Source organism: Lepisma saccharinum, chromosome 10 (assembly GCF_977018435.1).
Source record: "Lepisma saccharinum chromosome 10, izLepSacc3.1, whole genome shotgun sequence".
NCBI classification, from domain to species: Eukaryota; Metazoa; Arthropoda; class Insecta; order Zygentoma; family Lepismatidae; genus Lepisma; species Lepisma saccharinum.
Window position 1 is genome coordinate 44,497,603 of NC_139238.1, and position 15,285 is coordinate 44,512,887.

General features: G+C 38.3%; 1 non-coding gene across 1 annotated transcript; it reads right to left on the reverse strand.

Annotated features, from left to right (window-relative positions):
* Window positions 1-1,507: 1,507 nt before the first annotated feature.
* On the reverse strand, window positions 1,508-1,580 carry TRNAF-GAA (transfer RNA phenylalanine (anticodon GAA)). Its single transcript has one exon. It is a non-coding gene; the product is annotated as a tRNA-Phe (tRNA).
* Between the last annotated feature and the right edge of the window lie 13,705 nt (window positions 1,581-15,285).

Sequence of the window (15,285 nt, forward strand, 5' to 3'; positions counted from 1 at the left end):
TTCCCCTAAAATTCCTACCTTGCCTCTGTAATAAATTCTGATGCTCGTATTTTGAAATTCGAAAAGTCTAGCATAATTCCCTTACAGTAGTTTTCGGGGTGAAAATAAACTTTTTTTAAGTTCCCTAGCAACGTCCGTTTCCATGGACAACAACAGGCACGGCAAGCTCTAAGGAATTGCATGTTATTATACCCCCTAAATATTTAGTTAAAACAAGCACGATGTAGATATTTACGCATTGAGTATAACAATATATACGTAATTGTATCTGGGCTGAAACTCCTTATTATGTAGATGTCACCCTTGTTTCAGGCACCTATTCAAAACCATGAGTTCATTCATCTGTGTGCTATTGATCTGTGAGAAATATAATGTATCTCGACAATTAAGAATTGAAGGAAACAATGTGTGCTGCAAAAAATGCCCGTGGCAACGGTTGCTAAGGACGTGAAAATAGGGCATTTTCACCCTTAAGGAAGGGCAAAGTGAGCGATTTCTTAATTTTCTCGGCCTTTTGGGACGATTTCATGGGGGGTCGTAATCGGACATTTTTCGCCTCCGGGGCTTCCTTCATGGAGAACATTTATGTCAGTGAGTCAGTCAGTCAGTGGTGGGATTGGGGCTTTATATATATTGGATATGCTGCAAAACATCATGTAACAGATGCTTCCTTGATTTCCGTGCTTGCAAAACAGGGCGGGAAAATAACCTAAACTTTCTCGCTCATCTAGCACTCAAACGGTGCTTCTTAGAACAAAAATGCACTTAACCTTTTTTATGGAGAATTTTATGTAGATTATTTTTCATTATTATCTCTTTTGCTGTAAAGTGCTTTCCAAGCTAAATATTTGAAAAAAACTGATTTTGGGAGCCATTTTTCAAAGATGGCGGGCAAATCCGGGTGGTACAGGGGTGCAAAATTAATATGTTGTTAAGAACCCCTTTAGAAAAATAATAAAATTTGTTCCAGCTTTCCCTGATTTTTTTCCTTATTGAACCCCCTTATTGACTGGCCTATTAAATATATCTGTATTATATTGTTCTGCAAATTTTGCCTGACTAAAATAACTTGAGTAAATAATTCTTCATAAAGATGGGGGGATGTTCTATACCGACTCCCGCCGCCCCTAGCTATGGATCTGAACTTGATAAGATTAAACAAAACCAGGTATTAAAAAAATTGTACGAAAAGTACTTTTATTTGCATAAAATTTGAAATTGGGGGCGATAATTGCCCTGCAGGTACCCTTAGCCGTCATTGTTTGGTCCCCCTTGCCCCTCTAGAACTCATTTCCGTCCAAGGTTGGGGGGAGTGCCCCCCTGTGGTTGCGCCACTGCTTGTGATGTTTGTGAGTGTCCATTCATGAATTTCATCATATCATCACTCATTCCCATCTTCGCACATTAGCCAAAAGTGGCACAAAAGCGAAGTAAAATAAATGAAATCAAATATATTAATGCTCAAACAGTGATCAACAAACGTAAAGATAAGCAAGGGAAAAGTAATTGCCGAAACCCGGGATCGAACCAGGGACCTTTAGATCTTCAGTCTAACGCTCTCCCAGCTGAGCTATTTCGGCTGATAACCTATAACACATATGTACCTGTATCAAAGTCACGTGGCGCGGGAGGAAGGGTAGACGGGAGACAGGTAAATAGACTTCGCTTGAAGGCAACTGTAGAGATGACCTTGAAGATTGCCACACGAAGGGGAAATTTCCCTCGTTGCAAGGGCATATAAATAAAATTTAGGTGACAAGGAAATGGTGAGATTCCATGAAAAATACAAAAAAAAATTGCAGATGAATTTGAAGATATGGGCAGGCAGGGGCCAGGCCAGAAGGGGCTCAGCCCCACTGACAAGGTAGCCAGCCACCCTGGCACTGCCGCCAGTCGCCTTGACATTAGGTACAACTATTTTGTATTCTAATTTGTTTGAGGTGAAGAGTGAAAATGTAGACAGAATATATTATTTTGTTCACAACTTGTTTATGAGCAGCAGTCTAAGCGGCAAGTGTTTAGAAGATTCTCTAGACTTTAGAAAGTTCTTTCATATGGAGCCTTATTTATCTGTACCCTCCCTGCTCCTGTTGCAGCCTCTCGTTATTGCTTTGGCCGTGGGTGTGGCATCATAGGCGTGCGCAGACCCTCTGATTAGGAGGGGCAAAACCTTGATGAAATTTCAGTCGGTAAAGAAAAAACCCATTTTTTCTCAGTTTTAGTTTCATTGCATTGTAGAATCTAATGCAGGAACATAGATGCACCATCAACCCTGAGGCTTAAATTTGGGGGAAGAGACTCGAAAAGTTTTCCATTCCATAATAACAGCGTCCAGGATTATTTGCTGAATAACTGTGACGTTTGCAAAATCACAAATATTACTCTTTATAACTTTGCTCCTTAGGTCCTCTAACTTGTAAATTTGAACAAACCTGCAAATTTGGGGGGGTGGGCGAGTGCCCCCCTTGCCCCCGCCAAGTTACGCCTATGAGAACACATATTTGTTCATCTTTTTAGACTGACAACGCTGTCCTCGTATTATTGTTGTTATTAGAGTCTATGTTGCATTCACGATTCAGGGACGTTTCTTCGTGCATTCTTCCTCGAAAATAGCATCACAAAAAATATGACAAATAATTATTTATATGATGAAAATTATTTAAATATCTAATTATCAACTAAATGAATTTACATTTGTTTTCTAAACATAACATCAATATTTTTGATCCAATAATTGTAGTTGAAGATTAAATTCCTCTTCAGGAATTACTGATATAGAATCGAGCGTGCAATTAGTCTGTCAGTGTTTGTGTTGATATGATCCTCCCGAACCATATCAAAGATTCGGTCATATTTAATATTATTCTTAATTATTTTTGCTTTTTATATTCACTATGAAACGTTATGAAAGATAAGATATTTAATAGTTGAGCTAATGACATAATTTTGTCATTAGAGAAGTTTCGTGTTTGTTATTTGCAAGCTTCTTGAAAGCAAAATCTTTCATTGTTGACAATTAGTCAAAAATATGTGTTCTCAGTTTTAGAATCAAACTATTATGAAAGCCATAAGAGCTAAATTTCAGTTGGAGTTATTAGTAATATAAGCCTTATGGACATTGGAAAGAAGTTTCTTTAAGAATGTGACAACTTTGTAGTAGAGAATATTATAGAAACTTCAAGGATCATAATTGTTGTTTTAGACATAGAAAAATGAACCTTATGAAACATACTGTTTAAACTTTAGAATATTGCCATTATACACAAATTAGTTCTGCATATCACAGCTGTAGCTTTGTTTATCTTTTGTGTCATGGGAGGCGCTCTGCTTGACATGCGGGGGTATAAATACAGCTTCGGACCCTAATTCTGGGGCATTTTCATCACCAACTCCGATGAATTAACATCTTAAATACTCAGCTCCCTTTATGGGAGGGTTCAAGAACTTAGTCCTCGTTCTCAAATTAACTTAGAGACATAGTTATTCTGTCGTATGGGTAGGTTCGCCCTGTTGACATGCTAGCATGTCACCATACGAAAGAATAAGTTCATTTAAACTTTATTTTGAAACTTTCTGAAATTTTAAATAAAAATCTTCGCAAAATAATGTTAAATTTCGACTCAGAACTTATCGTTATTCTGACACATGGTTAGGTTTCGCCCTGTGGAAATGCTAACATGTCGCCATGCGTGAGAATAAGTTAATTTACGATTGCTTACAACTTTATAATAATTCAGTTTGATTTCTTCGAAACTTATACGCAATATACTTAATACAGGGTGTCCCACGAACGGCGCAACTGGGAATTAAGAGTGGCGTTACTTTATAACCGAAACCTGTACATACATAAGTCATACACCAAATGTTAGCCCTGTCCAAGTAGATATTTTTAAACATAGAAACAACAAACGGGGGGTGCAGTGTTGTTCATGCAGTGTTGCCAAATGTAAGTGAAAGTGTAAATTTATTTTTCCACAAAGCATGGAAAATTGCATGTCAAACATTCGTACGGAAATTTGGACGTCAATTTCCACCTTGGGTAGGTGGACTATTTCGCCATCTATAGTTCAGAGAAGAAAACCGATCGTTTTCTCGTATAGCCAATCCTGAAATGCCTCGTAAAGGAGTACCGGTCCAAATGGGTGTTTTTTAAAAAAAATGAGGTACAGTGGCAACACTGTTGATGTTTGAAGGCAACAAAAGGTGTGTTTAGTGATGGTCTATGACATGGAAATACTGGAAACAGGAAAAAAAGAAAATGAAAATTATGGTGAAAAAAGTGTTACATACCTACTCCTGGCAACCATGCAATGCGCGTAACAGGCAGTGTAGCTTTACAAAAGATGTTGAAAATGACAACCATTTTCCCTGAGGCATTCATCAACACGTTTTATCATGTTGGAAGCAACTTTATGCAAGGTTGATTGGTTTATATTGTTAATGGCTGTGCAAATGTTTATTTTTAGATCATCAAGTGTTCTTGGGTTATTAATGTAAACTGTTTGTTTCAAATAACCCCACAGAAAAAAAAAATCTGGAGACGTCAGATCCGGGGAGCGACTGGGCCATAAGTTTTTGCTTATAATGTGATCGCCAAAAAACTGTGCCAACATGTCTAAAGTTTCATTAGACGTGTGACATGTTGCGGAGTCTTGTTGAAACCAACAATCACGTTCATCACGTTCAAACAGAGAAATAAACTGTGTAATAAGGTCACGATAAACTATTCCGTCAACTGTTGTGTTGAAAAAGAATGGACCGATTATTTTTCTCCGCAAAATCGCGCACCACACACCGATCTTTTGTGGATGAAGTGATTGTTCATGTAACAAATGGGGATTGTTACTTGATCAGTGTCGAGAATTTTGACTGTTGACATATCCATTTAAGTGGAACCATGTTTCATCCGTGAAAAAAACCTTATCCAAAATATTCACACCATTGTCTCTAATAAAATTTCTAAACCACTGGCAGTATCTTACACGTGCACCTTTGTCTGCTTCCTTCAGTTCTTGCACAGCCTGTACCTTATATGCACGTAGGTGCAATTGTTTTAACGCTCGGTGAGTTGTTGTTTTTGATACACCTGACTGTGCAGCAAGTTTATGAACAGATTTCCTGGGAGATTGTTATATTCTCTGCTCCACATCCTGCAGCACACCTTGTGTCAAAACTGGTGGTTGTCTGTGGTAGGGTTTGTCATTAACTGATCCTGTTTCACGAAATCTGGAAACAAGTCGATATATCGTCGAATTTTCTGGAACACTGTTATTCGGATATTTCTCGCGAAACACAGTTTTTACACTAGCGTACGATTTTGAACAAAAATAATGTTCCACAATGAACACCCTCTCTTCCAAAGAGTACTTCATTTCACAGAACAATTCTAATCTTGCCCTACGAACAATGCGAAATGCACGGCTCAAACAGTTCTGAGTACACAACTAACTGATTCTTTTGTTCTCGTTCGGTGGGCGCTCTTATCGCATTGCATGGTTGCCAGGAGTAGGTAAGTAACACTTTTTTCACCATAATTTTCATTTTCTTTTTTTCCTGTTTCCAGTATTTCCATGTCATAGACCATCACTAAACACACCTTTTGTTGCCTTCAAACATCAACAGTGTTGCCACTGTACCTCATTTTTTTTAAAAAACACCCATTTGGACCGGTACTCCTTTACGAGGCATTTCAGGATTGGCTATACGAGAAAACGATCGGTTTTCTTCTCTGAACTATAGATGGCGAAATAGTCCACCTACCCAAGGTGGAAATTGACGTCCAAATTTCCGTACGAATGTTTGACATGCAATTTTCCATGCTTTGTGGAAAAATAAATTTACACTTTCACTTACATTTGGCAACACTGCATGAACAACACTGCACCCCCCGTTTGTTGTTTCTATGTTTAAAAATATCTACTTGGACAGGGCTAACATTTGGTGTATGACTTATGTATGTACAGGTTTCGGTTATAAAGTAACGCCACTCTTAATTCCCAGTTGCGCCGTTCGTGGGACACCCTGTATATTTTCAATTTTTGCATAAAGCACAGGACTTAATGTTATTCTGTCGTATGAGTAGGTTCGCCCTGTGGGCATGCTAACATGCCATCATACGGAAGAATAAGTTCAGATTATTCGACCCTTGTCATCTGATAACCCATTTTCGACAGATAAAAGCTGAATGGTTAGCGCTGGTAAGTTAATGGTGTGGCGTGCTGTGTGGAACACGATTGGTTAGTCAATTTTCCATTAACGGAACCTTAAATGCTTAGGGCTACTTGGATTTGTTAAATAAACAGGTTTTTTCATCCTTGCTTATGGAAGAAGATACTTTTCACAGAGTTTTTTTTAAATAGGGAACACTATGGGAACGTCGTGAAGCAGTTTCTGTCCAAAGTTAGTTATCAGATGACAAGGGTCGAATATTCTGTTTATGAACTTCCTTATGAAGGTAAACATTAGCCTTGTCACTGTGAAGGACTTCTAATTCAATGGAAGCGTCACACTGTAAATTGCATCTCTTCATGGATGCATCCGATTAAAATCTTGTGCAATAGCATGCGAACTTATCTCTCTAGACATCACTTTGATCTCTATGCATTACCGATGAGGTAAACAAATTTTAAGGCATTTTTCTAACAACTTGAAAAGGAGCAAATTGGTACAAGAATTCAGTCATAACTTTTTACTGGTTAAAGCTACGTCGAAAAAACCTTCACCATTGCATTTCTCGTGAAATTCTAGCCTGATTTGATATATCAACCCCTTCCCATTTAAAATTCTGAAGTTGAATTCAAGATGGCGGCCGACCGCGCGGGTGGCATCAATGTGGTTCCCCCTTGGCCTGATAACGATTGATCATCACCATTTCCATGTTGCGCGCTGCAGTGGCCTTGTACCGGGGGTGTTAAATGACTTTTTGAGCCACCCTGTATAATAGCCCATGGCGCGACATCCCTCGAAGGGCCTTGGCCTATCTCCCGACTGCCAGTCTCCCTCCCACAATCCTACCTAGAGGTGTGGAGTCCTTCAACAGGTAATGGGGTGACGTGTGGTCAGCATGAATTAGTGATTGATGTATCAATGATTCACACCGTGGCCTTCTTCAGTCACTCCCGATGAAACATCGAATATTCGATGTTTTTGATGAACGCCGCTTACCATTTTCTAGGTCTTTCCTGCGTTGTGTCATCTTCTGTCATAACGTTCAGATGAATGACGTTAATCAAATCGATCAGCATAGGTTTTTGTAGCCTTGTTTAAAACTTGGTAAACAGTGATATGTTTTTGCGAGTATTGACGCAGAATAGTTGATAGTTGTTGGAAGCGACAACTTGAAAAATTTCAGCTCTTAATGTTTATTAAATTTACTTACTATTTTTGTCCTCAGAAACTCTAGACAAATACCGAGATAATCTTGTTACTTGGCTAGTGTAGGACACTCTAAAAACGGAAGTCATAGCTTCGATTCTTGGCTCAAATTTCGCCTTTTTGTATGCTCAATTAATCAGTTGTCCACATTTACCGTTTTCTTCTCTGTGATAGTAATCAACAAATTGGTTCTCAAAGTGTTTGTATCCCCCCCGGTCTTGGGGGGCGGGGTAAAATTTTCTGTGAATTTAGGCTGGGTGTGAATACGGGGGGGGGGCGTAAAATTTTCTATGAATTTAGGCTGGGTGTGAACACCCAATGATTTGCTCCACGCGACGCCACTGCTTATCTGATATAGCCTGCATTCGTATCTTATTTTGACATATACTTAAACATATCCAAAATGACTGAAAAAAATCATAAACAAAGTAGCTACTACATAGAGATACTGTTTCAAATATTTGTATCAAAAATACTTAACATATATTGTTTGATTACTTATAGAATGGAAAATTATATGAAAATATTATTTTATGGAAACAATGCAAATTCACTAGTGCCAAAATTCAATGAAAAGTAAAGAAAATAATTATGATATTGGATATGATTAAATATTGCTACTTTTTAGTTAAAGTAACAATATGATATTGAACATTCTCCGTTTTGTAATTAAATATAATGAACTTCAGATTGAGTGATTGATTGATTTGTTGATTTAAGTCCACTTTATGCCCACACACTCTAATCGGTACTGGACCTACAGTTCAAAGTGGGATCCGAACCACTGCGCAATGTTCCTCCACCTCCACCTGGTATCAAACCCGGGACCCCTTGATTATAAGGCAACAACGTACATCAGAATGAAAACGAAATGAAAATGTAATAGTGTTTACATTATGATTTTGTAGGACACCTGTATTTCAGACTAAGGAACAAAAATTGAAAAAAAATTATTATTATTATTATACGTCTCGCGAATATTTTCTGCCCCAGCCCCCGTAATGACACAGTATTCGTTTCAAGACCTCACGCTGGTTATGGTTTTTTGCAGTCTAAATTCACATTCGGTCCATTTTTTAAGGCATTGTTTTTGACTTTTTGATATTTCATGGTTTTGTAGTCGATAGCTGCAGGGTTTCGGAGTGGAGTGCGGAGCATACTAAAGGAGCGCTCCGGAGCGACTTCGAAGCGTCAGTTCTACTCCGCTCCTCGCTCCGGAGCGGAGCGTGGCACGACAGCACTCCGATCCGGAGCGGAGTGGTTCGGCTTTCTGAGACACACGCTCCGATCCGGAGCGGAGCGTGATACAGCAGTACTCCGCTCCGGAGCGGAGTGGTTCGGATTTTTTAGACGCACGCTCCGAACCGGAGCGGAGCGTGAGACAAGAGCACTCCGCTCCGGAGCGTGCTGCTTTTGACAGCACGCTCCGATCCGGTTAGGAGTTTCTTTTACACGAATGCTGTAATGCAACTATGAATAATGGGAATGTGCAGTACATTAAAGCCGACTTGCGTGACGGAGTGGTTATAGTTTCCACGTACTCTAGTTGTTTGCCTGTATGATCGCCCCCGCTTGGAGGAGAGGGACAGAGTGGATCATGCTTCCTCATGGCCCTAGTCGAACGGGTGAAGGGGGATGTGCGCGGGGACTTTTGGCAGAAGCTTTTTTGTTTGTGGTCGCTCTACAGCACAACACCCTACGACGTCAGGGATCCGTGGGGTGGTTCAAATCCCGGTATGGGCTTGTACAGGGTCAACGAAGTTAGTAATAAGTTTTGTTTTATAGAGCTTACATTGATACACTTGTACGTTGAATTGTATCTTCTGCAAATATGCTGTATAAAGAAACAAACTGCCGGAGTACTAAGTGATGCGAGTGTACAATCTTTGTGTGTATCGTTCATCAATTTAATCATAACATCGATCATCCCCATCTTTGCGATTAGCCAAAAGCGACAAAGAGGAGAAGTAAAATGAACTAAATCAATCAATCAATCATGCACATTAAACATTGGTAAAACAATACAAGAATGTTGTTTTGGCTCGATAGAGAGGGAGAGAGAGAGAGAGAGAGAGAGAGAGAGAGCTATAGTACGTAAATTGTTCATTTGATGTAAGTTGAAATATGAATTACGTAAATAGTATTTCTGTATTCGGATGCACTATTTTGTATTGTGACTCTTAGATATAAGAGTTTGAATGTTATGTGTTGAATGGGTTACGAATAATTTCAAGCAATCAGTTTTTCTGCTTTGCGGATTTGTCCGACCCACCTCCCCCATACAACAGACAGCTTCATTTTGTGCCGTACGTATTCCGTGTTCCTTGCAGGTGACTCAGTGCAATTGGCTAGCGCATTGGTTTGTGCCGTTTCAAGAGGGGAGGATGGTGAAACTGGTACACTTCGCAACATCTTATTTGACCGCCCCGAAAGAATTCTAAGTCCCGAAATAGTAAACTTAGCAATATTGCACTTCAGATCCAGGTGAGAGTAGCCAACTTTGAGTAGGTACTTCCACTAGACAAAAACGCTGCGGTGATAGGTTTTCAATTTAACACTTTCCATGAACTTAGAAACTACCGTGCGTCCATTTCGATCTTCAGCCGAGAGATCGGGAGAAGCGTGGCGGGCGGCGCTGACGGAGATGCCGACATTTGCGGCCTGTAATGCCCGCTTATTTTTATAGACATATGCAGACATTTATATAAATATTGCAAAACGAGCACTAACCTGTGTTATAAGAGTTGTTCTAACTGATATCCACCAAGTGCCAAGTGTGTAGACTTTCGGCGAGAATACGTTGAATAGCCTGAAACTTTCGTGCCTGTAGCTAAAGTCCTTCTGGGTCGGGCCGAGAACTTATCAGCCCCCCTCGTAACGTGAACCTTGCGGCTGGCATTCCAATCCTCTCACTGACACAACACACATACACACTGCAATAACACAAACAAGTAACGGCAAGTAACATATAATAACACTCTTGCGCACAGTACGAAATTAACACGCTCTTGGTTTACATCTGCTCGCCACTATATTCACAGCTCTGTCGCGAAGGAACAAAAAACTCGAGCTCGGAGATTTCGGATTGCAAGGAAGCTCACGAACACCATTGACTTTTAATGGTTTCGTCTACAGCGTAATCTTGATACAGTGTTGCACATTCGAAACTTCCAAATGATCCCCATCGCCACAAAACTCTTTCAAGGATATAAACTTAAGCAGGACGTTACTGGTCAAAACTATGATTAAAATGTTTTATTATCTGTGGCTCTTAACATCGTTTCTAAAGTGTATTTTTTGTGTATATAAGGGCAGAACTTGGATGAATTACAGATGATAAATTATAACACAGGTTAGTGCTCGTTTTGCAATATTTATATAAATGTCTGCATATGTCCATAAAAATAAGCGGGCATTACAGGCCGCAAATGTCGGCATCTCCGCCAGCGCCGCCCGCCACGCTTCTCCCGATCTCTCGGCTGAAGATCGAAATGGACGCAGTGTATAAACAGCTATTATAATACACAATCAAACAGAAATAATAAATTGGAAAAAGAACCTTGAAGGATATTTACGATTCTGCTTGCTCGACTTGAAATTTTGTGGGTTTGAAACACTGAATAGAGTTTTTCTCCACCTGGAGGAAATTGCCATCAAGTTTGTGCAGAAAGATGCAAATTTTTGAGGAGTTTATGCGACATTTTATTTACAATACCTTGCATAATATCGAACAGTTCTCAAAAACATATATTTTACACGACTTGTCGAGAAAATGTGCTTGAAACACAGGAAGGTGGGAGTCTTCATAAACGTGAAAATGTTTTTAAGGGTATAACGTCATTAAGTTAACGTAGAGCAGTTGGTTAGGCGCTGCTATCCTTATTTTTCATCAAGCGTGAAAGGTCGCGGGTTCAAATCCCACTCTCTCCTCATCCTTTTTTTTGTTTGCTGAACAGATACCGTTGATATTAGAATATTTAAAAAAATGAATCCGATGCACACTTGAGCGACGTCCCTTCTGCACATATTTCCCCTTAGAAGTTGGAGATTTTCAGGATTTAAAGTTAAACCTTTTCTTTTTAGTTATTGTTAATATGTTGTGTTAACACACACATCATGATTAATTCACAAATCACATATATGTATTCAGGATGCAGAATGTAATATTATTTAAGTTATGTATTGTTTCTTCTTCACTGACAACTAAAATATTGATTATTTGATTTCGATATACTAAAAAAAAGATATACAGTTATGTTAAGTAGTGATGTAGTGCAGTACTGTAACGAAGGAGAGCGTTTAATGAATTCAAATTGCTAAGATTGGTAATTTTATGTCCGTTCCTTCGTAATGACTGTTGTCAATCCCCTCACCACCATGCGTCTAAAACTAATAGTAAATCGCTAATTAATATACATAAATTGTTATTGCGACGAAGGCCGATTCGATAAGAAACTACTAATAAGTATTTATATAGTGAGTGACATACAAAAAATTCAAAACCTCATAATGATCGTTAATTCCTCACTGATTTGTATCTAAAATGTTTGTCTTCTTTGAACAGAAAGTACGAGTATCAGATATAACAAACTTTCCGCACTAACTTTGCAATATTCGAAACCACCATTACAGACTTAGCTCTATGTAACTTGATTCTGCGCTTTCCACGTGGCATGTGACTTCCTCCTATAATCGAAATAACTTTCTCTTACTATTTCCTTTCCTCTCGTGAAATACAGACACCAATGTTAACTTCTTAGCATGGTGGATAAACTTGACACCCAATGATATATTCCTGAAAGAAAAAAAACTGCCCAGGTGGAGAATCGAACCTACTTCCTGCTTCGTAAGAATCAAGCACGCTACCTCTTGTCCAGGTAGCTCATGTTAAAATTTGCTACCAGTTTGAAGAAACCAATTCACACATAATGTCATATCTATAATTTCCTCATGGCAATTTTCATGAGGAAACGAATTCAGATAAAATCGAGAAACGCTGAAAGGGAAAATGATGAACATGTCTATTGGCGTTTTGTCATATTTTGTAAATTGTGTAAAAATCCCGTGTTTTGAACAAGCAACCGTTTAGTTACGAAGTATTTTGTTGTTTGTTTAAAGTAGGAACAGGAGAGCGAAAAGGAGTAACTTGAACCAGACCATGTTTGACAAGAAACTTCAGCTTTTTTCCAAAGACTGTATGAAAAGAGAGAGGATATGTGTGAAATTCAAACAATGGAAACCTTGAAAGATAATACTAACGAACTTCAAACTATGAAAAACTTATTTTCGTGGTGGAAATCTCCAAGTCATTTTCGAAATATGAACTTGATGTTTTTCTTTATTATGAAGTGGAGATATGGGACGATACGATCCCTCAGCAAGAAAATTTTAAGTAAGCTACCTCCAACTTTTTCAATGGTCATAATTACTAATTAGGGTCCGGAAGTTGATGAAAAATCAACTTTTTTCTGACCCTTAAAAACAATGCTAAACCTGATATCATGTCCGTTTCCCTTCAGTTAGAGCCGGAAAACACTTTCTATTTTACATTTTTTTTTCCATTTTTCAGCCTTTTTTGGCTTTTAGTTCATTTGTCAGTATTTTTAACAGTTTTAGTTGCATTTTTACTTATTTTTTAGGTTTATTTTTCTCCTCCCCTGTTGTGTCGTGCATTTTAAATGCATTTACTAGTAAAACTACATATTTAGATTTATTGACATGGTCCTTTTAGCAAATTCACCATGAATCGAAAATAAGGTCAATAGAAAAGCATAATATTATTCTTAACTGAAATGTTTGGCAATGGATTAAAATACTTTGTGTTAAGATCTACTTTGAGGTTCTTTTTCTGGACACTATTATCGCTTTAATCTGTAGTTTTAAAGTAAAATTAGTCACAATATTAAATGCAATTACACTCTGGTATACGCGAAGCAGAACTGTATTTTCGGATGCTGGCCGACTACAGTATCATACAAGGCCCACTCTGAAAGGAGATGAATTGGTTGATTTGGTGTTTTAAGTCAATTTTATGCATAGTAAGGCTAATCGGGACTGGACCTACAGTTTAAAGTGGGATCCAAACCGAGTGGATAAAATAACGTAAACCGTGTGGTATAGAGGGATCGTTAGCTTATGGAATGGAAGGTCATAGGTTCAAACCTACTTCTTTTCAAAATCTTTTTCGGGAAGTAAACGGCTTTCGACGAGAATGCTTATCTACGTTTCTTGGATATTTCCGTTGATATTTATGCGATTTATGTCCAGCATTTCCGGATGCAGAAAGTTGACATGTAAGTTTTTAATATGTGTTAACTTATAACAGCTGAATGAAAGGAAAAGTATTTCCTAAAATCCTGTCAATCACTGATAGATTTAAAACATTAGTAGAAGCATTACTTGAGGCATGCACAGTGGCGACGATTAGGGAGTGTGGAGGTGCAGATGACCCAGCACTATGCTTAACATTATCTACCAAGGGAAAGGAACTGTCCTTGCCTCCCCTCCCCTACCTTGCCCCATCAGTTTTGAAAATGCATCGCATAAATATTTACAGTCATATCATATAATATTATATTACGTTATTATAATACTTCGCACTCGGTAAATAAAAGGGGAAAATAATAATGAAAGGGTGGGATTTGAACCTACGATGTTTCGATCTTGACGAAAACAGTAAGAAAGAAGCGAAAGTGATGTCATCTAACCAACTACTCCAGGAGATTGCTAACGGTAAGCTCAGTAAAACACGTTAATCTCAGTTGAAGCAACATTGTGCCGGAGTTTCGAACCATTTTTCGCCAAGAACCAAGGAAAAGACACACTTTGCAGAATCGTTTGGTGTTGTGCAAGGTATCTTTACTAAACATTTCGCATAAAATCATCATAAATTTGCCTTCTTGCATTCAAATGTGACCGCAGTTCTTTCCAGGTGGATGAGAACCTGTTCAGTGTTTCACAATGCACATACATTTTCCTATTTTCAAATTCAGAACGAAGAATCTTGAAATATTTTCAACATTCGTATTTCTACTTAACATTTTTTGTCTACTCATAAATTTTATAACTGCTTTAGGGTATCTTTACTTTATGGAATGTGAAAGAATGAAAAAAATCACAAGAGCGTTTTCATTTAGGAAGAAGAAATGTTGCAAAGTTGGCTACTCTTAGTTGGCTCTGAAGCGCTATGCTGCCAAATGTACGAATTCCGGACTTTGAAATTTTTCAGGGCGGTCAAATAAGATGTTGCGAAGTCCGGAATTCGTAAATGTGGCAGCATAGCGCTTCAGAGCCAACTAAGAGTAGCGAACTTTGCATCGGACAAGATATCAGGTTTAGCATTGTTTTTAAGCGTCAGAAAAATAGTTGATTTTTCATCAACTTCCGGACCCTAATTAGTAATTATGACCATTCAAATAGTTGGAGGTAGCTTACTTAAAATTTTCTTGCTGAGGGATCGTATCGTTCCATATCTCCACTTCATAATAAAGAAAAACATAAAGTTCATATTTCGAAAATGACTTACAGTTTTCAACCACGAAAATATGTTTTTCATAGTTTGAACTTCGTTAGTATTATCTTTCAAGGTTTCCATTCTTTTAATTTCACACATATTTTATATTTCATACGTTCCTCTCTCTTTTCATCAGTCTTTTGAACAAAGCTGAAGCTTCTTGTCAAATGGGGTCTGGTTCAAATGACACCTTTTCGCTCTCCTGTTCCTACTTTAAACAAACAACAAAATACTTCGTAACTAAACGATTGCTTGTTCAAAACACGGAATTTTTACACAATTTACAAAATATGACAAAACGCCAATAGACATGTTCATCATTTTTCCCTTTCAGCGTTTCTCGATTTTATCTGAATTCGTTTCCTCATGAAAATTGCCATGAGGAAATTATAGACTTG